Raw genomic sequence first — 22,818 nt, forward strand, 5'->3', positions numbered from 1 at the left:
CCTCTATTCGTTCATAGATGGTACTTTCAGAGCACCATTACAGGCACAAAAGAAGTAATTCCATTACATAAAGCAGGTGCCATATGACATTAGGGTTTAGATCTCAGAAAGGCTGCCTGGCAGAGACCAGGAGACCTCTCACCCTACACTGGTCACCCTCTCTCCTTGCTGATAACACACATTAAATATGCTCCAAAGCTCTGCCATGGCCACTGGTAGGTGCTGTTTTGATCAAGGGAGTCACTGGGTCCTACCCCGACCTGTCTCAGAGTTAGAAGCGATCACGCAATTCTTCAGAATCCACCTCTCTAAGCTTCCAAGATGAGCCTGAAGTTGAGTCTGGAGATGAGTCTGAATAAGTCCTTTAGCCCCAAGAATGGTAGCAGAGAAGCTAAGAAAGGTCAGCGATCCAGACCACAAGAGTTCTAACCCCAGCAAGCTTGCTCACCAATCACACAGCCCTGTTTTTCTGCACCTCAATTTCAGTCTGCACAGGACCCACCTCAGAGAGCTACTATTAGGATTAAATGTGATAGCATGTTTGGCATGATTTAAATGTTACCTAAGAAATAGTAAATGCTTAGAAAGTTTAAATATTATTTGTCAATAGACTCTATGTGCACCAAGTCATTATTTCACAAATAATTGCAGAAAGAAAAAAATTGCACTAAATAAAAACTAATGACTTTGAAAAGGAGGAGAATGATCACTTGTGCAAAGAGAATGACCTGTAAACTATACAAGCCAAAGAAAAGCCCTACAAGATGACCTGAGGGGGGCGGGGCACCTAAGATGTGCCAGTACCAATAAGATAAGCTAGCCTTTAAATCCATGCTCACATCTTCTGATGTCTCATATGTGCCCGCGTGGATTTTCTCAAGATAACAGAGTCACAGTGATGACCTTACCAAAGTCATCCACTGCTTCTGCTCAAAACCACAAAAGGGCTGCTGGTTATAAATGACAGATCTATGTCTGGTGCCAGGGCCATGGCAGGAAAAAAATTGCTTTTAATCATCCCAGCTCTCCCTGATACAGAAGACAGAAGCAAGGGATTTAGAATCTAAATCCCCTTCTCTCCCCTAGGAGTGGGACAGTTTACAGAGAACGTGAGTTCGGCTCTGAGGTCACAGAAAACATGTGTGGGCCAAGGAAACAGTGAAGAACAGTTCACAGTTAGGAGCAGCACTCAAGCAGGCGCTGAGCTCTTCACACGCAGTCTCATTTAATCCTCTGGACCCTTCCGTGTGTGATGTGTGCGGCCTGGGTTAGGGATCAGCCTACCTGGTCCCCCACTCCCAGCCAGGGAGCCTCCTTATTCATTGACAGGTCTTTGCACCCTCTGCCACACCATCATGGCTCCCTCCACAAACTAAGGGACCCCTGAAACCAGTGCCTACTGATGCAAAGCCACACTGAAATGCCCGGTAAACCCTCTGAACCCAAGCATTGTCTGGCATTCCCAATGGCAGCCAAGAGGGAGGACGGTAAAGGTGGTGGAGGAGTCTGAGGAGATTAATTCCTGGGACAGAGTCTGTCCAAAGAGAGATCAGATACGGGGCAGAGCCCTTCTCCGTGGGCTCCTATGAAGAACTAAATTTAAGCTCCTCTTTTATAAGGATCTCTTTGAAAGCTTTGGTTAGTCTATAAATGCCTCATTATCTTCGATGTATAAAACACATCTTGTCCTTTCTCCAGGGATGTGATGAAAGGAAAGTGAAATAACGTGGTGAACACACTTGCAAAGACGGGCTATTTCCAGGCAATGTGGTGCCTTCAGCATCTCTGGAAAAGCCTCAGAACCAGCAGTGCTTTGTCAGGAGACCACAGCTTCTATGGACACGCATTCTGGGATCTGCTCTCCTGCCTTCCCCATTCACTTTCTTGTGCCTGTTCCTCACGCTCTACAACTCTCCCCCTCTGCGCTTCACCACCCTTGAAGAATGAATAATAAAGTATCAACACAGAAATCCACCTCGCATCCAGCCCTGCTGTACAGAACCAGGACTGAGATGGTAAGCAGTAAGGTTTGGGTCAACTGTTCCCAGTTAGTGCTGGGCAGCACTGCAACACAGTCTTCCTCCTAAATTTTCATTCTGAAATAGAATCATGCTAAGATCTTGCAGTCCCCTGCCTCAGCCTCATTCTGGGAGGCGAAGACCTCTAGGATCACAAGTGTGTGCCTCTGAGCCTGGCTAGCTAGTCTATTGGTCACTGAAGCTGACCTTAACCACCTTCCTCTGGGGCTGGTGGCTCTGCCTCTAGAATTCTTTCCTGATGGGTCATCAGGCAAGAGGGGGAAAGGGAAAACTTGCAAAAGAATGGAAAAGCTCTCACTGTCACCTCCTGACCAAAACATGTTCTCCAACCCAGCTCTACATTTGCAAACAACACTTCTCGAAAAACTGGGTAAAATTTCAGGATTTAAACCCAGGTCTATTTCACAGGAGACTTGGACCTTTCAGCCGCAGGGTTATAGGTTAAGTGGAAATAGCTGGCTCTCTTCTCAGAAGACAAACGTAAGAACAGTGGGTAGAGGATCTGCAGAGGTAGATATTCACCCAAATAAAGGAATTTGTTGGTTTCTAAAGTTTTCTAGCTGCAGAATAAGCTACTTAATGAGTTACTAAATTCCATCCAGGTATGTAAAGTGGATATGTACATGGCATTTCCAAGAAGAAAATTGTACCACAAACTCTTATTATGTAGCTGGTCTGCAAAGATGCCATCTCACAGTGAATCATGCCTCCTGGTAGTCACATCCTTGCAGCATCCTTCTCTGTAATGAACTGGGGATGATCATAAATATCCAACAGAATGGAAAAGAACACACAGACACAGCTTTGGGGACGAAGTTACAAGGGGCACTGGGGCCTCCACTTGCGCTTCAGAGGGCTTATGCGAGGGGAGGCTAATCACCATGTGAGAAACCCCTGAGAGCACAGTGCTGTAAGGAGGCCCAGGGTAGCCATGTCTAGAGGATGCAAAAGACAGAAAGACAGCAGTGTAAAGAGACAGGGACACACACATTCATTCCATTCATCTTAGTTGAGTGCTAGACATGGCAAGAACGAAGCCATCTTGAACATCCAGCCATGTCAAGCCTTCCCAAGATTCTACCATTAGCAGCCTATGAGATTCCAACTCAGTACATTCAACCTACACATGTATGAGAAAGAAGGATAAAGTATTGATTTTGGACCCTAAGTTTTGGGCAAATGGTTTTGTAGCCACTGATAGGCAAAATACAGTCAAGATCCACATTGTCTAAAACCAGCCCCATTTGTTCTCCACCTTCTCTGACCTGATTAAGCACAACTACCTTATTGAATGAAGACAGCATTCATCAGCCTTAGGTGTCACAGGATTTAGCGTCCCCTTCTGTGGTTACCATAGCTTTCTCTTGGGAAATGGTGTCTCTACTGCAGGCGGTTTAATAGGATGGTAATCCCAAGAGACCAGCTCCCCAATCTGAGCCCAAAGGAGCCAGATAATGCCCCACCCCAACAATAAGGACTTGTATTATTTATTAATCATATTAATCATATTACCTCTTCCAGAACTTGAATCCTCTGTCAGGGACTCAAGGACAGCCGAAATGACTGAAAGTCACCTGCCACGGCAGATAAACTGATTCTGGCAATGTCTCTGCTTATGCACTTCTGAAACTGCCTAGACCCTGTTCCCTCCTGAACCTGATCTTTCTATCTTTTCAGGGAATTAGAAAAGTCCCCTCACATCCTCCCATAAAATCATCAGTTTGCTTATCTAGAGAAGGTTTCTGCTGATTTCCTCCAAAGACAGAACCTGCTGCTCCCATTGACCATGCAGGAATTTGGACATCAACTTGGTTCTCCCTCTGTCTCTCTCGCAGTGGTCTCTCCCACACCTAAGGAAACACAAAGCTACTTTTCTTCTATTTTGTAAATTAGCTCTCAAATTTCTTTCCCATCTTTGTGGTTGCTGACTTAGGCCAGAACTTCATCATTTCTTGCCTGTAACTACTAAAATTCATGTAGTCCTCCTCTCTCCCCACTAACTCTATGATTGTAACCTTTGAAATGCAAAGCCATCCTCAGACACACACATACACACACACACACACACACACACACACACACACACACACACACCTGCAGGACCCTCATTCCCATTAATATCAACTCCAACGCAGGAACCTTTTCACCCCCACTAGCTTTATAGCTCTCTCTCTCTTCACTCTCACATATACCCTGAGACATCACCAAGTTAAATTCATTGCAGTACCCTAAATAAGACCAGCCCTGCTTCTGGCTTGGGCCATTTGTGAGTGCTATTTATTTTGTTTGGAATAGGCCTTCACTCTCCTCCACCAGGGAAACAATTTCTGGTGAAGACCAGCCACCACCTTCAAGAAGCACTGGTTGGCCCCTCACACTGAGTCAAGGTGCCCTAACCAGTGCTATTGCTTAGTACAAAGGACTGACCAATGGCCTCAGGTTCATCACTCTGCACTACAGCTTGGTTTCCCCGCCTCCTGTCTTCAGTGCATATCAGCACCTTCAGGGAACCATAAGGTCTTCTCTTTAATCTCCATCAGGCACTGTGCCTGGCACACAATAGGTGCTCCAAAAGCATTTAATGAAATACTAACACAGTTACTCGAATTGCACCTGGAAGATTGTATAAGCTCATAAATATTTGTTGAATAAAATAAAGGATAAAGAAAAGAACAAATTAAATTGCCAAGATAGATAAGGATTTACATAAACAAGAAAGTCAAACAATAGGACCTTTGAAACCCTGTCTTTTTTTTTTTTTTTTTTATTTAAGAGGAACCCTGTCTTAATAGCCTTTAAAACTTCTGGCCCCATGCCACACCTACAGTTTCATCTCCTACTGCTCTTCACCTTGCTCAATCTTCTCAGCCACCACAGCATCCTTGTTTACCCCAGACTTGCCACATAAGCTTCTATCACAAGCCCTCTGTGCCTGCTTTCCCTCTTTCTGGAATTCTCCCCAACAAAAGAGCTGCATGTTTGAGTCCCTCTCCATGCCCAGGATTTTATTCTAAAACTACATCTTCACTGAGGCCTTCCCAGAGCACAGATCCTTACCCCAAACCTCTCTATTCTGTCAGTCTACTTCAGAATTTCAACCAGAATGTGTCACTGTATCGCACATTTATTTTCCTGTCCTCTCCCTCACTACACTGCAGTTCTATAATGAGGAACGTTGTCTTCTGCACTGTTCTGTACGTGAAATCCAAAAGAACGTTAACAGAGCATCTGCCTGATGCATCTGTGCTGGATGATTATTGAACAAGGTCTGTGACTCTTTATATCTTATTTCACGGGAAGGTATGAGCAAGAGACAGGGCACTTTGCAGCACAGCGTCTGACATTTGGGAGCAGAGCGGGCACTGCTGCATCTGGCATCACGGACCAAGTCCCCCAACACCAACTGCAAACCATTTCCTGGGCTCCGCCAAACCACCTGCCTCACAGTAGCTGCTGGCACTTTGCCCTCTCAATATTCTCATTTACTGGTTTCTTCCTAGGCTACCTGATCTTCAGCTGACCTCGGCTGGTCACAGTCTAATAGAGGTTGTGCCCACCCTGTGCTCTACCTCATCCCAGCACCTAGATAGTTCTGCCCTCATCAACCCATCCCAGCCAAGATGCCCCATTCAAAAACCTAGCGAAAAGCCCACACCACTCTCCCAACTATCTCCTCACAATGGGATCATGAGATTAGAACTTACTCGGCATTCCTGACAGCTCTTGGTTAATATCCGCTGGCCTTCTGTAAGAACTTTCCCACCATAGATGCATTTTGCTGTAATAAAACAGAAAAATAGATCAGCTAGTCATGTGATGTAACCACATCATCTCTGAGGTACCATCCAGCTCCAATAGACTCCACCAAAGCAGATTCTCAGCCTCCAAGCAGTGCAGATCTCTTTGTCTACAGAACAGCATGAGAATACTGTAGGGCCCCCTTATGGATCCCTACTGTGACAAACCTCATCCTGACTCAGTTTCCATTGCCTGCACACCAAGAGCCTGCAGTTCCATCGATGTTGCAGTTGCCAAAGAAACAAGAGGATGGACTGGTATGGGAAGAGGTTAAAAGGGGGAAGAGCTAGCTGCCATCACCTAGGGTATAGTTAAGAGTTCTGACTCAGACACTCCAGCTGTGGAATAAGCACCTGAGTGAAAGAGCCTCATGTATCTTCCGCCTATCAGAATTACGGCTGCAGTGGGTGAGAACGTTGTTTATTTTCTTGTGATCATGGAAGGCAGCTGTCCTTAGGGCTATCCTGAGGGCTATCTGTTCGTAAGCCCTCAAACAACAGAGAAACACACCCAGTCCAGTACATTGCTACATCAGTGTACCAAACAGACCACTTGTGGAAAGGCGAGCTTGCCAGGCTAATAGAGACGGCAGGGATGGAAGTAAGCCTTGCAGGAAATTTCAGAGCGAAGTGTAAGTGCAACTTCAATTTAGATTCCACTGGGGTTCTGTTCATGATTTAAGTTGCTGACTTGAATCAAGCAGGTACAGAATATGTCAGTTTGATCTGACCCTGATGTGACTTCACCAAATTCTACAGCCAGTGCAAGAGGAGCAAAGAAGTCAAGACCTGATTGATCCCCTTCCTGCCCCAAGGAGGACCATTTCTAGCTCGTGCTCTTAGGAGACATTTATTCTGACAGCTCGCTTCCCACTAACAAACAACCTCAGGCTCAGAACCTCTATTTCTGTAAACAGGTTTAAAATGGATTGGTTATGCTGGGTAGCTCTCTAGTTCTAACACTGTCTCATTGTCATGGAATGTTCCAGTATGTAGAACTTTAGTAATCAGCTGTTCCAACCCCTTCTTGTCATCCAAAGGAGGAGGAAAGTCAGCGACTAACTAAACTCTAGACCTCTGCGGTGGATACCCAGATGAGCTACTCAAAGCCCCTCCATGACCAAAAGACATATTCTTGCCACTGTGGGACCAGCTGGCAACCAGCAGATCTCAGCTACCTACTCAGGACTTGTCCTGGGCTGGAGAGAGCACCTTGCTCAAGGTCAAGTGGCCTTCTGTGGGCAGAAGTGTTTGAAGAAAGCCTGGCAGAGTCCTTACCCCACTGCCTCAAGTCATGATAAGTCTGAATGAAAAGCAATTTCCAGTTGTGAAATCCCCTGCAGGAGCAGCTGGGGAACCTGTTCTACTACTTTGAAATTCAACTTGTCCGTCTGTCCATCTGCCTTTTCATTACCACCTCCATCCTGCCCTAGAGCTGATCCTGGAAGCACTTTCTAATAAAGCACAAGCAAATCTCCATTTCAGAGTCTGTTGCCCCTCAGAGTCTGACCTGCAAAAGCCCAGGACAGAACACAAACGTATTTCACTCTGTTCTTTCCTTTCAGAGAATGGTATCAGCAACAGCCTTGACCTCCATACCTCCGGTCCTTCTAACTTCTGCCTTTATTCAGCTATGTGTCAGTCAGTGCCCACACGCTAACCACGCTCCCTCCGTAAGTTTCACCATGCGAGTTACTTTCTCCACTTCCCAGACACTGTCCTCACTCAGCCATCATCAGCTCTGTGTTAGTGTCACAGGGCCTCCTGGCTCCCCTGTGCTCCAGCCTCAATCTTCCTCAGTCCTTCCTCATACAACAGCCAGGTGCATGTTCTCTACGTGTAATATGAGGTCCTCCTTAAAAAGCATTAGGCGGCCCCCATGCCTTAGAGATAAAGCCAAATTCCTCTCTGCACACAAGGCCATTCTTGTGGCTTTTCTCTCCTTCTCAAACCTCAGAGTTCACCAATTCCTGTACTTTTGCTCACCTTCCTGGTACAGTTACACCACCTCACCTGCTCCAGCCACTCTGTCCCTCTCTCTTCCAGCTAAACATATGATTTTCTGCAAGAATGAGCAGCCTGGCTTACTGCAGTGCCAGCCTCCCAGCCTCTACACCTTCGAGCCCCGGGGAAGCCCTCACTTCCCCAGGAAGCTGCTCCTGCTCCTGACCAGGGCTTAGCTGCCCTCCCTGTGCCCAGGCTCTACTAATTGGGGACCCCTAATGGACTCTGCCTTACAGCACATCTTAATCGCATGTGTAATCACGCAGCTCCCTGCTATCTGTAACTGCCCGAAGGGAAGGAGCTTTAATATAACTTCAACCATTAAATGTAGATTCCAAAGATTTCAGTGGGGGAAGGCGACCGACAAAGGAAAATCAGTACGATTCTCAAAATGGGCCTTTTCCTCTCTGTGTTTAATATATATATATATATATATTTTTTTTTTTTCCATACACACATACTTCCCTGATCACCTTCTATGCCTTAATTTTCTAGATACAGCAATAGACCAAGGCTCATTGGTCTTAATGATGATCTATCTGGACTTCCCAACTTTACCTGCATAGAGAGGCCATATCTCCAGGGGCCTGTCTGATAAATTCCCACACTCCCACACACAGCTGCTCCAGCATGGCAAGGTGGCCCGCGCCAAAGTGACAGCTCTGCTAAGTGCTCTGCTGTCACATCTGCAATCGCGTGCTAGCCCAGGCTAGAAAGTGCAGAAGCAGGTTTTTTCTTCCCACTTTGCCCCCTGCCACCCCCGCAATGTCATTAGCACTCTTTAGACCCAGTTTGAAAGTGTCTACCTGACTTCTTTCTTCCTGTTTGACAGACTAACCCTGGAACTCTTTTGTGGAAGTAAGGATGCCTTGCTGTTTGCAGCCTCACCTCACTCAGGGACACATCCACCCCCCAAATCCACTGGTCTGGTATAAAAATTACAAGTCCACTGAGCTTTGCACCCTCACATAGCAGGATGTCTGGGTCCTGGCAAATGCTACAAACACATTCCTTCATTCCTGTCATTTGTGCGCCTAGCAATGACACAAAATGTACGTATGATTAGGACACCAAGTATCCTTACAGTTACTAGTTCACCCCAGCGATCACCCCTGAATCCCCCTTATTCTCTCAGTCTCACCCTGATTTCTCTGACAGCCCCTCCCCTTCCTGTGACTCCCTTCCCTATGCCTAACATCAGTCCTCATTACCCAGCATCTTGATCTACAGCCCAAAGGCTTATTTTTGATGTCTGAGGAAATTCAAACATAAGATGGGTCAGGCTCTGGTACCCTTGGCTGGGCCACCTGGGACTTCATTTCCACAGGTTTTGGGGCAGGTAGAAATGTAGATGGATACCTGAAGCCTGTCATACCACACCTGTGACATGCAAAGTAGAATATGTCACAGTGTCCAACCATGAAATTGAAACCTGCCATCAACACACACTTCTGCAGGATGTCAGAAATAAATAGGCCCAGGATATAGAGAGTCACGCAGTTGTGTTTTCCTGCATCACTATCACCTGGCCCTCCAAATTTGACATTTATTTCTCTCTCAAGTGCAAGGATTGAACACTTTTGACATTTGGGTGCACACTGAATACAGGACTGAAGGGCACAGCCTGACGCCCCTGTCAGGTGTGGCTGTGATGTGGCTGGGTCTTAGATATCTGCACACACTCCAGCCATCCCTCAGCACTCCGCAGTATAGACATTTAACTCAGGCCCCTGCTTCACACTTTAAAGGAGAGTGGCAGATCAGAGAAGCTGAGCACCCAGGGATTCTTCCTCCCTAGGCAGCTAATTCACAGCTCAGGCTTCAAACAAGAAGTTTGAAGCAAGAAGTTCAAATCAAACCGGTTGTCCCTCTGCCACCTCCAGTGCAAATGTGCCACATAAAATGTGCCAGTCCACAACCTACTTCCTCCCCTGCCTTGTTTCTGTTAATCACACCATGAGTCTCCCACAAGATGTTGTTCAAAACCTGGCAATCTTTGCCTCACAGATGCTCACACAAAACAGTGCTACTGTGTGCCAGGTCCTTCAGCTGTCACTCACATTCCTCTCTTCCTTTGCACCTCCCCAGGCTGCCTGCCTTCCAGCCTCTTCACCTCTGCCCGCAATGTACCCAAATTCAACACCACCCCACCCCCAGTCCCCTGCTCTCTTGATGTGGTGGTCTTTCTGAAAGCACTTTTTTTAGGAGGCCAAAGCCCTGCTACAAAACCTTGCTCTTAAGTACCAAATCCAATTCTGTGCTATTTCCAGGATTTTGCATGTGTGATTCCCTCTGGCAGGTTGTTTTACCTTGTGTGCCTAGCAGATTCCCACTTACCTTCTGATACTTTCCTGAGCTGCTATCCTTGAAGTTTACCCCACCCTCCTCATACACAAGTTTCTGATGAAGTTACCTGTTTCCTTCTCTGCCATTTTTGATGATGACAGAGATGATGCAGGCAGTGAGTAGAACGGATAGGTTAAGAGCATCAGCCAGATGGCAGCTGGATTGTCCGGGTTACCAGTGCTGAGAGCCTGGCACTTCTCTCTCTCCCCTAAACAATGGTACTAATAGTGAGGACTACCACTTGGGCTTACTGAGAGGATTAGGTGAATGAATATATAGAAAATGACTTGTTCAGTCCTGATGTAGAATGGAAGACTGACTCATCAACACTGTTTCATCCAGAGTTGAGGGCAGTGTTTGGGACAAGTGATCTCAGCAAGGATTAACAAGAGTCACCAACAGAATTCAGTCCTTATCATTCATTTTCGACACACACTGGCAGCTTAATTTCTGCCACGTTCCCATAAACGCCATCAGGCAAACAGTCTCTCTCTCCCTGCACTACTCCTTTTCCTTCACAAATAATGTGTTGCAGAGCTGAAAGATTCTTTCTCCCTCCTCGCTCTCATTTCTGGCAGATCTCAAACACAGCTTCCAAATCAATACAGGTTTCAATACAGCTTTCAGTAGACTGCTGCCTGCAGACTCTGATTCAGCAAGTCTAAGGAGGGTTCTGAAAACCCACAATTTATGAAGCTCACCAAGGGGTGTTTAATGTGAAGCATTCTCAGTACGCCTTGGGGAGAGCAGATATCAACAAATAGATAGGAGTGGAACAGGACAGTCACTTCCTAGACCACCCTGGATGCTCAGACAAAGTCCTTTTCTGTTTCCAAACAGAAGCTCTCATCTGCAAGTGCTCCAGCTCCTCAGACTGTTCCAAACAAACGAAGACAGAGGAAGTCAGTAGACAAAGCAATCCGCTTTCACAGATTGGCTCCTGTTGTCTGAGTCACATCAGCACCTTTCACCTGTGGTCCCTAGAATAAGGCCTCATCCAAACCAAATTCAGGAAACTCACAGAAAAGAAAAACACTGTTCACATATAAGACATTTCCTTAAGGCAGTTCTCCAAATAAATGGAAAAACTCAAAACAAAAGTTATGGTTTAGATGTAGGAGTCCCCCTAGACTCTCATGAGTACAGACATGTGGCTTTGGAAAGCAATCAGAAGACAGCCATGCTATACTAACAACTGGACAGATCCATGAATGAGCGAAGTGTGCTGTGAGGAGTCGGGCCTGGGGGAGAGGTGTGCCCATGGGGCATGCCTCTGAGGAGTCTGACTCCCTCCCTCTCCCTCTCTTCCTGGCCACCATAGCTTCAGTATCTTTTCCTCCACCAAGTCCCTCTGCCATCTTGTTCTGTATGAGAACTACCATGGACCATGGACCAAAACCACCAGACAAATCAAACCTCTCTTCCTTTAAGTCATGGGTGTCAGGGATTGTGTCTCATTGACAGAAAGGTGACAGTGACAGCAAGGAATTGAACCAAAGGAAGGTATGGTACACAGTAAAGAGTGGCTTTAACCATATCTAATAACATTAAACATGAATGGATGAAAGGACCCAAAGGAAACAAAACAATCCATATTGTCAAAACAGATTTAAAAATAGGATCCACGTGCCCATTCATATAAGATGCACCTTGAACTTCATCCCAAAATGTCCAGCTAAGACCCCTCCTTACAAAAAGAATCTAGCCAGAACCTCAGAATACAAAACAGAATTTCCTCCTTCACTTGATTCTTCAAAATTAGGAGGTGAGGTACAGGGAACCCTGGAGTTGTTTAGTGATTACACCCACCCCATTGAGTGACCCTGCACAAGTGCCTGGATCCCTGTGAACACAAGCCATCTTTACACAGAAAGAGAGAGTAGTAATGAAGGTTCATGCAAGGAGCCTCTGAAGAAAGTACAAAACCATCTAAAGTATCTGCCGCGTCACAAGTGACTAAAATATCGCAGTGCTTCTCATTATACACTTGATATTACATCAACAGCAGGCACTTTGTTCCACGGTCAATGGATTGGGACCTGAAAAGCAGAAAAACATCTGAAAGCACTGAGCTTCCCACACTGAACCCCGGCTAGGACTTACATTGGCAGACCTTACAGCACTGACCAGTGATGTGCACAGGGAGGGCGTCGGGGGAGCAGTTGAGAGGGGGACAGGACATCCGCCGGCACTCCACAACACCGCTCTGAGGAAGGAAGGACAAAGGGTATCTCAGAGGCAGGCTTTAAACACTCGTGCTGCAGAGAGAGCTCCAATCTCACCCCCAAACCTCACCAGGGAAAGAGACGAGTGTGAGGAGCACCCACTCCACTCCAGGAACACAAAAAAAGCATCTCTCCAACCCAAAAGAACCCGTGTCACCTCAATTACTTTTCTGATATACATCACTGACTTCATCTCACCTGCCCATGTGGACTAAGCAGGTTAGGCAGAAAACAAAAAGCCTATTTTTACACCAACATAAATAACACCTTTTGCAGACCCTGTCAATCATTTCTGAGGCTCTAACAATCCATTTTGTATTTTCCTGGACAAACAATAGCAGTCTTCAGATATTTATCAAGTAATTCTAACTGGACAAAGCTTGAATGCTAATTTTAGAGGGAGCTCTCGTAACTGTCTGAAATAGGTGGAGTACACAAATGATGGACACCAGGGAGGGAGGAAAACATCCTGCAGTTCTCTGAAACAAATGACAGATACCGTGCAAAACACAACAAAAACCCACAGAGACTAATTAAATCCTGTTCAAAAATGCGTTCTAGAAAATGCGTTCTAGCTGAGAAAACTTGTGATAAAGCTAACAATGAGGATGTATGAAAACCAAAAGAGTCTCTTCCCCTCTATATCTCAACTTCTAAATTCCAAACAGGAAGCTTCTTACTAATATTATAGGATCAAATCAAAATGTAGTGAGAAAAACCAGATTTAACTCCCAAGAATTATGATAACAAATGACAATTTTTCAGCACACATAATTGCTTGAATTGCTAAGGGATGGTACATTGAAAGGAACTGACATTGTATATTAAAGAACTCAATAACACTATAATTAGAATGTCTATCCCCTTAAAACTGGTTTTATCTTACTCATCTCCAAAGGTACTTACTTTGCATGAGCAGTTTCTACAATGATCACCATCAACCCAAGAATCTTGGTCCCGATAGAGCAATCCACTCACTTGACAGGTCTTCTCACAGTGACAGTTTTCCAGCTGACTAAGTCTTGTCTCTGCATGATTCAGCTGCAGAAGCAGAGTTACAGAGTGTCATCTGTGTAATTCAGTCATCCTAACAAAGCAATAACAAGGAAAAAACTATCCAAACAGGAAGAGGGCGACAGTAAAATGTTCAAAAGAGTTCCACAGATTCTTAGCAAGATCTATTTTTGGTTTTTCATTTTTTCCTTAAACACAAAGTTGAACCTCTGAAAACTGAAGACACGCTGACTGGCATGGTCTATTGAACACCAAGTGAGACATGGAAGTGTATCTCAGGAAACTCGTGGATGTTCAGAAGGGTGTGTGTGCTTTCAGTTCAAGCCTACACGGAAACCCACTAATAAAAGCCTTACTACAGCATTCATTGGAGATCTAACAAGAACTCAAATGCCCTTGTATTCCTCATCTACCATAGTCTTCCTGTTACACACTAACCACAGTGCAATTAGGATATCGATGGTTTACACACTTAGGATATCGATGGTTCCTCTCCAATATAAAATTCTAGGGAGCAGGGGCCAGAGGAAAAAAAATCATAGAGAGATCTAGTTTTTCCCTGGGTAATTCACCCCAAATAGACCAGATCACAAACAAGGGATTCACCAAGATATTCAGGAAAGATCAGATGAGGTGAGGAAAACCTTAACTGAGATCTGAATTTTGTAAAATAATCTTTTCCTTTTTTCTAGGCCACTCAATCATTGCCACTAAGTACAGAGTCTTAGAATCTCCAATTTCAAAGACATTATAAAGCTTGGGTACCCTCAAAAGAAACTCATCACAGTGCTGATTCACTTCCACAAATCCAGGGGTGGAACTCTTACTACCCCCTAGGAAACCCACGTCTTGTGGTAGTTGTTGGATCTGGATATTTGGAACAACTCTTTGGTTTAAGATGTGAAATCTCTGCCTTTTTCCTCCTGGGTTAATTTGGCATGTAACCCATACTGAGCAAGTCTAATCTCCCAACATTTGAGGTTCTTCTAGCATTGCATTGGTGCTTGACCACATCAGTACCACCAGATTTCTTTAACAGCTCCTTACGGTACAGTTCCAGTCCTCTCTACTGATTGCTTTCATTTGGCCTGTGTCAGTCTGTGTTCACAAACATGGCACAGGATTCGGATGTGCTTCATCAGAGAGCTTCCCCACGAGCACAAGGCCCTGGGATCAATTCACAACACCACAAGAACAAAGAAAATACAATGCAAACAGAGTCTCAATATAGAAAGTTTTTTGGCCTAAGATACTTGTTGCCACAGACATGCTATAGTGTAATTCAGCCCAAGAGCAATATCACTTTTCTCTCTTTTCCCTTACATCAGACTGCCATGATTAGGAAACAAATTCCATTTCCTACTAATTCATCTTCTGGTTTCTCTTTTCCTTCTCAGTCACAGCATATGCATTCATATCTGGAGTCTTTCTCCCATATAGGAAACTGATTCAGTCTCTAAACCCCCCAAATTATTTGGAGCCATTATGTTAGATTGCAATGGGTGCACCTCAGGAACAGTGACTCCCACCAACCTTTCTGGGTGAGACATAGTCTCATGCTCCCCGTTTCCCTCTCAGTGACTCATGACAGTGCTCTGCTCCATGTGTCATTCCAACTTTCAGACCAGTCATTCATCTCCTCTTCTTCCCCAAGCTTTTGGAGTATTTCAGGGAAATCTGGCCATTGCCTGTCTTTTGTGGATAGTATCAAAGGCAGAGAAAATTTGTGCAACAAAACACACGCATCATGATCAGCCCCAGAAGAGTGAAGGATTGACTACTTAAACATCAGCAGCTTCCCATGGCTCCTTTTAATATGTAGGTTCTTCCCAAAATTAATGTTTCATGTAAAACTCCAGCCTCATTATAGAGTTCCTGGAATCTGTGCTAATTAAGATCTTTAAGAATTCTTTAGGAAACACAGATAAAATACATTACCAAGACTTTGCCAAGGTCAAGTGACCAAACCACATACAGGTCAGAGACAATAAAAAGGAAACAGCAACTCATTCCTTATTATCTTTTCTTCACTGCTAGAAGCCTGAGTAGTTCCTAGTAAGGTTACTGCTTGACCGAGGACGGAGCAAAAAGAGGCTGAACCAGATCTCCACACATCCTTAAAAGTGGCTCAGAATATGTACCTGCTTGGGAGAGAAGAATCCCTACCTTATTCTGAAAACCTGGAGCAACTCTGATACTCATATCATTCCCAGAACGAAACACCAGAAAGACTCAATGACTCAAAAGGCAATTCTTCCTCTATCCTGAAAACCTAGGCTCTTGCCTAAGGTGAATATTGGCAATTGTCAAGACTGGTCCATCAAAGCTGAGCTATGTTCATCTATAACTCAATTCCTGAGGAACACCACAGTTTAACGTAATGGATTTTAAAATTTTACACGTATTTAGCTTTTGTGACAATACTGAAAAACCTTAATCTCTAGAATAATATCTATGTCAGACAGATACAGAGGCAAAAGCATATTAAGGCAAAAAACTAATTTTTCAAAGGCATTTAATATGCAATCTTGCCTTGCTTTCCCACCTGCTAAATCCTGTAACAACAATGATAGAGAAAAACAACTCTGAAACAAAAGCTGAATTACACTTTCTGTCACTGGCATGAGTGCATTGAATTCATACTAATTCATTTTCAAAAGCTGTTTCTACATTGCCTGCCATTTTCTGGGACTGACAGGTCCAAAAAAGATATGGTATCAAATCTACATCTCTGCTCTGTTTACCTTTGTCCCGTGTTTATCTGGAAGCCAGGGACTGAATACTTATTCTTCACTCTCCACCTTCAAAGCTACGGACAGGCGGCCTCTTGCACAGTAAGAGGACAGTGAATGGATCTGAGTGTATCAGTCATGCAGACATTGCATTTCCTCCTTTGGAATATGCTTTATTTCATGTTTGCTATGTAGAAGGGGAAAACACTGCTGCTGCTGCTGTTGGTAAACCTTTAAGTTTAATCAAACAATCATTATTGAGCTGTGACTGAGCCCTCCAAAATAATGGAAATCTCAAGATTAAATATGTTAAAGCTGAAAAGCCTGCTGCTCGAAGTGCTCCTTGACTTGCCCATATAGATTTATCAAAGATTTACACACGACAAGAATGTAAAACTTTCCAGTCTCTCATGTGCCCTCTTTCTGAGTTTGAGGGCACAATGCCATTTCAGCACAGCTGGGTCCAGGAGTGAGACCTGATCACCTAGGCTACCACAGTCCTCCTGGCTGGCAGGGGGACAGCTCGGCTACCTAAGGGAATGTCAGAGTAAACTGGTGGAGCGGTAGTCTCTGGGGGATTAAATTGTCAGCTAACAACCTCAGACACATTGCTACTTTAGGTCATTGTCCTGCACCTTCTCAGCACTGAAGGGGTGTAGTTTTTGTCAAAAAAGTCAGGCTTTCTCAAAAGGCCTTGTCCTAGCCTCACCTCTGGCACTGGAATATCAGTGAATGGGAACCGGCATCCTTGACCCTTACAGAAAAAGGCAGAGTGGGCAATTCTAGACACATTCCTGGACTGATAGGACATTTCTATCTGTTACTTTTGTTTGTTTGTTTGAGACCAGGCTTCAGTATGCAGTTCAGGCTACCCTTGAACTCACTTTGAGGCCCGTGCCGGCCTTGAACTCACAGCAAGTCTCCTGCCTCAGTCTCCCAAGTACTGGGACTGCAAGCCTGTGTCACCACATTCAGCTTCTATCTTTAGGTTTGACGTGGTTCTGGCTGCCGACTCCTGTCCAGCCTGCACCCTGAGCTTGCTTACCAGTAGTGCTTCACGATGTCCAGCAGGACTCAAGCCTGAGGGCTTTCTGCTGTTTCCTGAGACTTCTCCGCACTGGTTCTAGACCAAGTCCCTGACAACAACTTGCAGTCTCTGCCAATCTGTGTGATGCCAAGCCACAGGAAAGAGCACAATTTCCCAGGACCATCTTTCCTTCACACTCTCCCTTCTGTGTCCTCAGTTCAGTATTATAAACACAGCAGCCACCCGCTGGCCAATGGCTGTGGTGAGTCTTGTACAGAATTTCATTTGCCTGATCCCGAGTAAATGGTAATCACCACTTTCTGTGTGAAGAGGTGGCAGCTACCAATTCAACAACTTGTCTAAGGCTGTGACATTAAAACACACAATCGTAAAAAGAGGTCTCTAAATCAGACCTGACTGGCTCCAAAGCCCATTCCCTACCTCCATCAGGATCCATGACTGCACGCCTACCTCAGTCAAGGCTACCCGACAACTTACCAAACTTCCGACACCCAGCTCCACCCCATCATCTCAATCTTGCCTCCATAGCTTTACCTAACTAATGGCAGGGCTAAGTCCAGAAGGACTCGGTGCCATAAAGTTCCCTCTCCACCAGGAAACCGTGTTTGGCTTGCACTGTGCCTCACATCTCCAGCTCTGCAGCCTTTGATCTGTGAAAAGGGTGAGCTATGTAGACAGCAGAAAGTGTGTCACCAACTAACTGAGCAAAATACCACATTCAGTATGCAAACAGAAACTTCCTGAAAGCATCACAGAGCCAACACGAAAGGAGGAACAGCACAGAGGTCAACAGAAGGTGGCAGCAGAGATGCCAAGAGCCAAGCAAGCACCAAAGCCCACCTCCATCCTGCCCATAAGCTTTTTTCTTGAAGACTGTGCAGATGAGGGGAGCAGACTCAAAAGAGATCAGCCCAAGAGCTGGGTCTTAAAAGAAGCTCCCACAGGAAAGTGGGGGACTCCCAGACTGTACCCTGTTTTAACGTTAACACAAAGGAGATAAGCCTTGCACAAAGCACAGAGAGAACCTTTTCTGTTCAGGTCTGAGCACCAGCTACAGCGGGGGCAGGAGGCTGGGTGGAATCCTCCCTCAGAATTCTTAAATGTTCTTCCCTGAGGAGTCATATGCCTCTCCCAGGTTTGAGGACTGATTCTCAGCAGTCAGATGACACAGTGCGTGGTGTGCCCAAGTGGAACTGGCAAGAGCACACCCAGTGTCACCCAAGACTACAGACCTCCCACAGCTTTCCAAGGTAAACAAGCAGCTCAGAGCCAAAAGGCGAGGTGCAAGTCCTTCTTCCCGGACTCTCCTTCCTGAGGAGCTGCTGCCAGCTCTGTGCTCACTCCCAAAGGGAGTCACTGAAATCTAGCTCAGCTCCACAAGCCATCACACAGGCGCTGCTCTTTGCCTGTTTTATTTGCTCATTCCTCTGATCTCCAGCCTCGTGTTACTACAGCCACCTCCTTCCCGCTATAGTTACCTCCTTCCCTCTACAGTTAGCAGCACTTTATGGATTCTAACTTTCTTTCTAATCCCTCTTTTTTTCACCCATAAACTTTCTCCGTCACATCAGTTTTCAGAACCTTAGTACCTGAGTTCAGGTCCTGGCTCTGCTATTTACAATCCTGTAGAAAGTGACCTTTCCGGGCCATGGTCTTCTCAAAGGAGCACAATAAACTCAGCTTACAAGATTATTGTGAGAATTGATTTAAAATCCTTAGGGGTTGGAACTAACACATACAAAATGTTCAATAAGTATGGCTCGTTTGAGAGGACTTTCCAGTTCCTTCTAGATCAAAGATTGACAAACTGAAGCTCCTGGTCCCAGTCTGGTTTATCACTTGCTTCTGAACATCCTGTGAGCTAAGAATAGTTTTTATGTTTTTCAATGATTATGTTTTCACCAATTATAAATAATTTCATTTAAATGAAATAGTTACACACATAATATGCTCAATTTTGCTACTTAACTTAAAAAGCCCAGTGTTTACTGGCAGGCTATTTCCGGAAAAAAAAATTTTTTTTTTACAATTCCTGCTTGGGATTACCACAGATTACACATTATGTAGTGCAAATCGAAGTACTTGGTGACAGAATTACAATTCTCTTCACAGTTTGGAAGGAACAGACTCCAAGTCTGCCAAAATGCCAGGGGGAGGAAGGTGGGGTTCAGGAAGCAGATTAAACCATCTTCTGCTCCCTGTGTCCCACAATTAAATACTCTCTGCCTCCCCAGTGCCCATTTTATATTATAGTGCTCTGAGGACAGAGCTCACTGCAGCTCCTAGGTAATGCACAGCTAAAAGAGAAAAATGGCTGCCCGCAAAGACAAAGAAAAGGGCATCCTCAGAGCCTGCGGAGACCCTAAATTGCCTGAGACTGAGTGGCATGTTTCTAGTTTCAAAAATCTGTAGCATGCTAAAATATAACTAACAGTATCAAGATCGGCTGCTCCAGACAATGTAAATAAAAGCCTCCACAAGGCACAGGCTGGGAGGGCGGACACCTGCCCGCCTTCACATTTCTCCAGTGCTGTGCAGTGAAGGCAGATGCTTCAGACTCATGCTCTAGACTCCATCTTTCTCTTTGCAAAAATATCCCATTTCTACCTCCCAGACAAAAGGGGACTGGGTTTGACCAAAATTCCAGTTCTAGGTGAAAACACTGTCTTCAGGGGCGGAGCCCATGAATCCCTCACACAGCCTTGTCTCCCAATCACTGGGCGACCCTCTGAGTATTGTCTGCCTGCCCTGCCTGAAGGGAGAAGGCAGTCACAGCACCAAGTAGAAGAGAATAAATGCGTCATCTTTGCTACTATTAAAATTCTTCCTCTGGCAGAGTACAACATCTCTTAGGCTCACCCTAATTCTCTCTTCACCCTAGGCCAAACCCACATCCATAGCTAATTGGTATCCTAACAACATCAGCCATATTCTCTATTTTATAAAAATGCATTTCTTAACTTAAGACTCAGGGTTTTCATCAGGAATCTACACCGCATGAACAGACACTAGAGCTTCTAATTGTTAAATTTTGGCTCCGCTATTCCATGCAGCCACTTCTGCAGCAGAAGTCAGGTCTTGCTCATCAATGCACCTCGAAGCCTAACACAGTGACTGGCAGATAGAAGTTTCTCCCAAGATGTTTGCTCTGTGAGTGATGGAGAGGAAGAAAAGATGCCGTATCTTAAGGCTGAAAGTGTCAAAAGGCAAATGCTGTTTCTTCCTTGTTCAACTTAGGATCAGTCGTGAAACAAAGCCTAGGAGAGGTCTTCCTAGGACAGTGATCTGATTCTAAGGACAGCTAGTTTACCTCCTCCTGGTTTGTGGCAATAACTCATATCTAAAATGCATTAGCGTTTTGTAAGCAGCAGTGGCTCTAACCATGTATTATCTTACAATGTTTCCTGTTTAATAGCCTTTGGGCAAATTCTTTTCCTCTCCTAGGGAATCTACACTAATACAGATTGCCTCTTGCTTCCTAATATTTTTCAAGAACAACATTTATATCCAGCCTAATAGCATCAATGGCCTGAATGCTTACTAGAGGAAGTCCCATTTCAGCAGAAAATAAAATATTCTTGCTGTAACATATCGCAGGTGCCAAGGCTAAAAATGTTTCCATTATGACAGATCACTGTTAGCTCTCGATATGACAGAGAAAGAAATGAACATCACAAGTGAAATTCAGATACCTACTTTTGTGGTCATCTTGGCCAAAAGCTCTTGTAAATCCATGATTCCTTGCACCAGGCTTAAGAAATCACTGCAGGTAGGGCAAGCTCAATGAAGAAAATAAAAAATATATATTGATCTTGTGCTAATGTAAGAAAAAACTTTTTAAAACATCTTAACCACTTTTGATGGTAGGAGGGTTTCTGTTCTTTTGGATAAAATCTGGATGAAGTCAGAGAGGATTTCGGGCTTTTTCTTTTTCTTTTTTCATAAGAAAAAGAAAGAAACAGGAAAAAGGGTCCGTTGACTAAAAAGGCCACATGACATTTCAAAATCAAACCCTCATTTTGATAGAGAGGTAACGGGAAAAAATATAGTTTTATAAGAGAGAAAAAGTGAGTTCATATCCAGGTCCAGAAGTTTAAAGAACAGTTTGGTGTAATAGTAATATTTAAAACACACACATATACAAAACACTGAATGTCTTAGTTACTTTTTACTCGTCGCTGAGACCAAATACCTGAAGCCCAAGTTGGGAAAGGAAAGATTTATTTCTTACAGCTTTTTGGAGGTTTCAGTCCACACTCAGTTGGCTCCAAGACAGGCAGGAATGGCTGGGCTGCAGTTCATGGCGGCCGCCAACAATAAACTCGAACCAGCAAAAAGAGAAAGACACACCTTCTTCCTGCCATTACATCACATCCTGGCCCCACCCCTATGTGGGTGGAGCACTGACACCATCAATCCAAGCACTATACAATGAACCATCACATATGAACAATGCAAACTCATGAGGCCTGGGGGACACAAACATAAACCATGACACAGAACATATCTGTCTTACATAGAACCTGTTAACACAACCCTTTTCCTGGATCCAAATGTTAATGCTGTATAGAAGAAAATCTTCTTGAAACTTCACAAACACAGGGGCTGAGGATTTAGCTCAGCAGCATAAGCACCTGCCATCTAAGTGTGTGGTCATGAGTTTGATCCGTGGTACTGATTTAAAAAAAAAAAAAAAAAAAAAAACACTTCACAGACACAGAAGCACACAGTACAGATAACGAGTTTTCTTCCAGGACCCTCACTCCTCACAGTCCGAGAAGCCAGCACTGGCTTCTACCTGAGCCCTCCTGAGGTTGTTTCTCTGATCCCATGAGCAAGCTTTGTACCATTTAAAACTCTACAAGTGCTTCAGGTGCTACTTACTGCGATTGAGGTTAGGACACTGTGTTATGTACCAATTCGGCATGAAGATGATTTTTCCGTCCTGGATGACACCCTTGATGGAGAAGAGACAAGTGGTAACCATGAGCCCAGTCACAGCTCCAGAGGCCCTGTGCAGCCTGCAGCCCTGGAGGTCGGACTACTGTTCAGCACGACTGATTCCCTCACAAGTGGAGCTGACCTCTCCCACGCTGAGCCACCCAAAATCATTCTCCTCTAGACACTCTGAGCCAGGGTTGCATGGTGAGAAAGCCATCATCAGCTGGCACTGTTTAATTCCAAAGAGGTCACAGCACCCAGATCTGTCAATGAGACAGTCTTCAACTAAAACTAAGCAGACACTGGTGCAGTTAACATTCTCTTCGCTGCCTTAATCATGCCGGTATATGAAATATTGCTGAATTACAGGACTTCTGCTTTAAAGTGGGAAGACAGACATAACAGTCTGAAATGTTTTCATTGACTCATTTAGTCAAGGAAACAAAAATTAGTCCTCAGAACAATTCCTAATGATCTCCTTCCTCAACTGGGTCCTTGGAGTTGAGTCTTTAGATTTGCTCAAGCTCTCTGAGAAAAAGGTGCTCTCATAATGCTGTATTTCATCTGGAAGGGAAGGGTACCCACACTTTAAGAAAGCCATCGGGAACAGCTTCTCTCAGTGAAAAAACTGACTTTGGATCTGGATATTTCATGTTAAATTTAAGATTCTGT

At 44.7% G+C, this 22,818-nt stretch overlaps 1 long non-coding RNA gene across 1 annotated transcript in view; it reads right to left on the reverse strand.

The window, feature by feature from the left end:
• LOC100725346 (uncharacterized) overlaps positions 1-22,002 on the reverse strand; it is a 270,531-nt gene extending 248,529 nt beyond the window's left edge. Inside the window, exons 1-4 of the long non-coding RNA XR_010049930.1 lie at positions 20,902-22,002; positions 13,318-13,452; positions 12,290-12,392; positions 5,744-5,817 (exon numbers count right to left, since the gene is read on the reverse strand). This is a non-coding gene — a long non-coding RNA (uncharacterized LOC100725346). The remainder of the gene's footprint in view (positions 1-5,743; positions 5,818-12,289; positions 12,393-13,317; positions 13,453-20,901) is intronic.
• Positions 22,003-22,818: the final 816 nt, after the last annotated feature.

Source organism: Cavia porcellus, unplaced genomic scaffold (genome assembly GCF_034190915.1).
Source record: "Cavia porcellus strain 051 isolate PalLab524CR breed Dunkin Hartley unplaced genomic scaffold, mCavPor4.1 scaffold_9, whole genome shotgun sequence".
Lineage (NCBI taxonomy): Eukaryota > Metazoa > Chordata > Mammalia > Rodentia > Caviidae > Cavia > Cavia porcellus.